Source organism: Meleagris gallopavo, chromosome 3 (genome assembly GCF_000146605.3).
Source record: "Meleagris gallopavo isolate NT-WF06-2002-E0010 breed Aviagen turkey brand Nicholas breeding stock chromosome 3, Turkey_5.1, whole genome shotgun sequence".
NCBI lineage: Eukaryota > Metazoa > Chordata > Aves > Galliformes > Phasianidae > Meleagris > Meleagris gallopavo.
The window spans coordinates 88,239,669-88,245,188 of NC_015013.2; positions in this window are offsets into that span (position 1 = coordinate 88,239,669).

The window sequence follows — 5,520 nt, forward strand, 5'->3', positions numbered from 1 at the left end:
AAAAAAAAGGGAATTTGTCTACAGATGATTTTCAACAAGATGACTCAGCAGAACTGAATTCTGCCCAGGAAAACTCTTCCTGACACCTTTGCTCAACAACGTCCAATGTGAAAATCCAACCTCTTCCTGAGAACAAAGTGTCACATCCCATGCTGGGCATCAGCAGTTAACTCCATGCTCAGCAATCCCCATCCTTCCCCATCAGAAGGAATTGGTCCCAGTACTTTTAACACATATTCACCAGTAGATACAGTGCTGATCTCGCTTATTCTGTACTGAGATCTTGCTGTGAATGCTACAATATTTTTAAATTATCGGTCCAAAGAAACTACATGCTTACTGCTAACTCACAGAACTTTTTGGATAGCATTCATTTGCACCTATTCTCTAAGGCCCTCTTCAGCAAATTGAAGGATTTAATAAATAAGCTGATGCTGTTCTTACAAATGAAAAGCAAGTCTGAAAAGCTAATTTTACTGCAACAGTCCTTCCAAGAAAAGCTGTGCATCACATTATATTGTCCTATTGTCCACAGGATTCCTTCTGTTAAAAACACACAAAAAAAAGAGAGGACCTGAAGGATTACCATAGAATCACAGAATGGCCTGGGTTGAAGAGGACCATAAAGATCATCTAATTTTAACCCCCCTGCTATGTGCAGGGTCACCAACCAGCAAACCAGGCTGCCCAGAGCCACATCCAGCCTGGCCTTGAATGCCTCCAGGGATGGGGCATCCACAACCTCCTTGGGCAACCTGTTCCAGTGTGTCACCAGCCTCTGTGTGAAAAACTTCCTCCTAATATCTAACCTAAACCTCCCCTGTCTTAGTTTTTAGTTTTAGGTTACTAGCTACGAAGCTAATTTCTAAGCATAGCCACAAGCTACTGCCAGGCTAAATAGATGAACAAAGCGAGACTGGGTGAACATACCTGTATGTCTGTGTGTATCAATGCTTATATACACGTACTTTTTTTTCCTACTTGATTTGTGATAAAAACCTCACATTTAAATCAAATAAAAAAGCTATTAAGGCTACAAACTCTTACTTGAACTTTCAGCAGAGGAGGAATATTTCAATGTACCATCCTCTTAAATACCGCCTTCCAGATTTTGCTCTTCAGTCTTCATCTGAAGCAACTTCAAAAGGACAGTGAAAACATTCTGTTTTGCGTAAGTGTCACTTTTTCAAAGACAGGCTAGAATTCAATTCCACACCAGTTCCTTCCTAAGAGCTACCACTGATAAGATCACACATCTGCATTACACAGGTAACACTAAATGCTCTCCAGGAGCTCAAAACAATCTCCTTCCTTTCTTGTACAAGCATCTCAAAGTCCATCTTCTATCCCACTAATTGAAACACATCAGCATTCTCATACCTAGACTTCTGTGCCTAAATGTGTGTAAAACACATACCTCTCACACTGTAAAAGGCCAGCCAGTTAACATAAGTTTAGACACATCTATGGTTTGGAAATAAATGGCTAATGTGTCACATCAGCTGATGCAGTCAGCGTACCAAGTTAACAACTGACTGTCAAATGACAGACTGAATTCTTCTTTTCCCAATTGTTTTCTCTCTTAATGCACTACAGCTACTATCTGCCTACGTTATATAGACAGTGCTTTTCAAATAAAAGAGAACTCGTTTTAGAGACTAATTACCCTAAATAACTGCCTCCTTTCCCAGCACCAGCAACTCTTACAGCATTTCTACTGCTGCGTCCCTTTCCAGCCATCATCAAGCACCTAAAACACCAAGGGCCTTCAAGATTGAAATCACCTCTTATTTTCCTGTTAGTAGAACTGTAGAGACAGTAAGGATGGGAACGAGGGAGAACAAGCACTGAACTTGTCTCCTATGCATCAAAACCTGGCTTATATTCAACATCACTAGCAGGTCCCTTCTGAACATTCTCTGAAATCACAAGGTTTACCAGAAAATAACCATTTAACTTGGAGTTGCTCATCGCTTCTAGAAAATTGCAACATTAACAGATTGCAATAAATGGGGTAAAACTCCTTCCTGCTGGATTTAATAAATTTCACAACATTGCTGGCTCTCAAACAAAATCAACATAAGGTTTAGAACAGAACTGCAGTTATCTGAAGACAGCAGCACCTTTCGCAGTCTAAAGGCAGTGTTCAATAACTGCAATCACTTTGCCCTGACTACTCATGTGTGATGCATTTCACATCACACCAATTTATTGTTTGTAAATTATTTAACAGCTCTTCACTTGGAAGATATTAAAGAAACTTCCTCCTCCTTGGAGTGGGTAACTTACAGACACACAGCAGAGCTATCCAATTACTCTTAGCTGCTCAACTTACATTTATTTGGTACACTAAAAACCGTTTGCTTTGCAAAATTTGGGAAGGAAGGCTAGAAGCAAAAGCATCATCACATCATCTACAACTTTTAATATCTGTAAGCTTTGGTGAGATTACTACTGGTGCACACAAAAAAAAAAACTGCTAAAATTGAAGGCAATTTTAATCTACTCTTCAAGTCAGAAAGAAAACATCCCTTGTAAGAGATTTTCTGTACTTGCCTGGAGGAAATGCAGTGACCCAGACACCAATGCAGCACTCACTGAAGGTCTGACCAAGATTGAACCTATTTATTTCACAAGACGAGAGATTTCGAGTTTCAAATTACTTAGCAAGGGAAGGGTGGTGGGAGGAAAGAAGCAGCCAAAACCATCTTAATCCTATCACTACTGAAGGAAAGCAATACAGACTTACTTCCTGAGAAGAAATGTGCCGGTAAACAAAATCCACACTTTCTCTTCACTTGCCAATGAAAATATTCTCAAGTCTGGAATAGGCAGATCCAAGCTAAGTTATCAAATTCACAAACATTACTTTGCATTGACGCTAGCATAAAGAGGAGGCAAAACCTGGCAGCACAGATTACACAAATGTTTTACAAAGAAAGAAAGCACTATCTTAGTCCTTGATGCAGTCCCACAGACGGAGCACACAGAATTAACAGCAATGAGGTCAGCCCACAGTATCACAGTATGGAAGATTTTAGGTTTATCCTACAAGAGCGTAAGCATACTATGCGTGAACACAAACTTGCTGAAATATTTCAAAGCATTTTCAAATAACAAATATTTGCTATGAGATCACACACACAGTGCACCAGAAGCTTCATCTGTCCCATTTAAAGAGAAAAGGAACCATTTAAGTGACATCTTATATATAAAAATACATCAAGATCACATTTTTAAGATGCTACAAAACAGTTGTTAAAGTTTTATCAATTTCTGCTGCAGTTAAACTGAAGCTTTAAGAGATTAGCCCAAGGGTTAGAATAACGTTATCCAAACCAAATGTTTCTCTCATTAATATATTACCTTTCTTTGACTGCAGATATCTCACAGCCCTTATCAAAGTAGGCCAGATCCGTTTCATTTCCCTAAGGTTACGCTGGTGAACAGTACACGGGGTATCCATCAACTAAGGAATGGCCACCATTCAGTGACAAATACAGCACCAGCCATTTCTCATCTGTCCTATTTCTTTGGAGAATGGTATGTCTCTTCTAGAAAATCACCACAACTGGCAGACTGAGAGATGCAGTGCCTTTGTCCTTACGTAACTGCTCGTGTCCCCCTTCTCCCCCCCAGGAGGAATAAGAAGAGATTACACGGTTGTTCTCCATTTCAGGGAGGAGGCGGCTGGATAAGACATCAACACAGAAGTTATGTCCTGAGAACCCTCCATAAAGCAACCAGGGAAGAGGGAGGGATTGGTTTTCATTCCTTTCAGTTGTTGCAGTGGGTGGGGGGAAAATCAATACCTTTTATAGTGGCCCAGTGCAGCCATGTTCTGCAAGCAGCAGCCAGCCCTGCTGTCCTGATCCTCCAGTGCTGGAGCAGGAGGAAGAAAACTGATATCCCAAACACTAAACAGCCTTCCTGAACAACAGATGGCAACAACCCTTCCCCCCCCCCTTAAAGTAAGTATTTTATTCACTATTTGTACATTATGGAAGTTACTCTTTTTAAGGAAACTTCATTCTGACTCTCACCGTACCCCAAGGAGGTGAATCCCAACTCCATCTGATACTTCCATTACCAATTTACAATGCACAGGAGCAGGTATTGCTGTTACCCCTTCTGGGTAAATACTGGCAGGCAGGTTTTTATGGAGGCAAAGAACAGCTTTGGTTCAGCTATAAAGCCACTTCAGTTACTCTTGCTGTGTTATGCACACAGAGCTGACTGATTCTGCAGTTCGTTACACATCACTAGAATAGTGGTCAAGCATGCTGATTTCCTTCTGTTACTTCTCCTTTATGTGCTACCATAATATGTTGACATGTGGCAAAGAGTGGTTAATTTAGCCTGAGCATTTCAGTAACTAAAAGAAAGCACACAAAACAAAGACAGGGCTAAATACTCCTGCATGGATCCTGCAAGTAAGAAGACAGCTAAGAATTAAGTACATTCAGTGTTCTTTTACCAAGACAGCTCATGAGCAGCCAAATCCACCTCCCATACAGCACCACGTCCTCCCTGGCCCAGCCACCTCTGCCCTGAAGTTCTGAAGTCAGCGCCTGTCTGTGATCCAAGGGCACAGTGATGCAACACTCCACAGCCCGCTTCTCTTCCAAAAAAGAAAGTGCATTGAAATGAAAGTGGACATGAGGAAAGTCAGGCCTGTAACCAACAATACTTAACCTTGCACCGTTGTTCTGTGTGTAAGAAGTATTTGATTCTTTGGCCACTAACAAAATTTTAAGTTGAATCCCTGCTCTTCTACTTCATATGGATATTTTCAGCCACAACACCAACACACAACTACTCTCTGGATTATAATAGTGTCAATATTGATTGTATTCCATTGCAGAACACTATGTGAATAACTTACACATTTCCATCCAATTATTATTAAGCCCCAATTTCAAGCCAAGCCCTCTCATTGTAATAAATGCATACTTCGTGGCTAGTTACCGTCTCTTACAGGGGGTGAAGGGGGGGGGGGAGTTGGTGTGCATTGCAAGTTCTAAAACCTCGAGCAAAGAGATGTGTGCCTTCCATTGTAAACAGACACTTAAAAATTTCTTCCAAAAGATACATGACAGCAGAATCACACTCAGTGCTTTAAAGCATTAAAACCAAAGTCGTGAAGTCTTCAAAAGGGAAACCTGCAGAGCTCAGTGCAATGATTTTTGAAAGCATAGAGAAAAATGTTACATTTTCCAGACGAAAGAAAATCCAGGTGACTTCCTGTTCTAACTGCACAGGTGGGCATCGAACGGAAGAGGGAAGGGGGATACTCATAGGTGATAAAACATTCAAGAAGGAAAGAGGGATACTTACAGGCAAAGAATGTCGAAAAGGGAAAGGGGAATGCTCATAGATGATAGAACGTTAAATTAAAGAGAGAAAGGAAGATAAAACAACGCAGATCACGAGTACCTTTAGCCCAGCACATCGGGAATGGGCTGCAGCCGCTCTTCTCCATACAGACAGCACCTGCTGGCTGCGGGGCCTGCGGGCCTA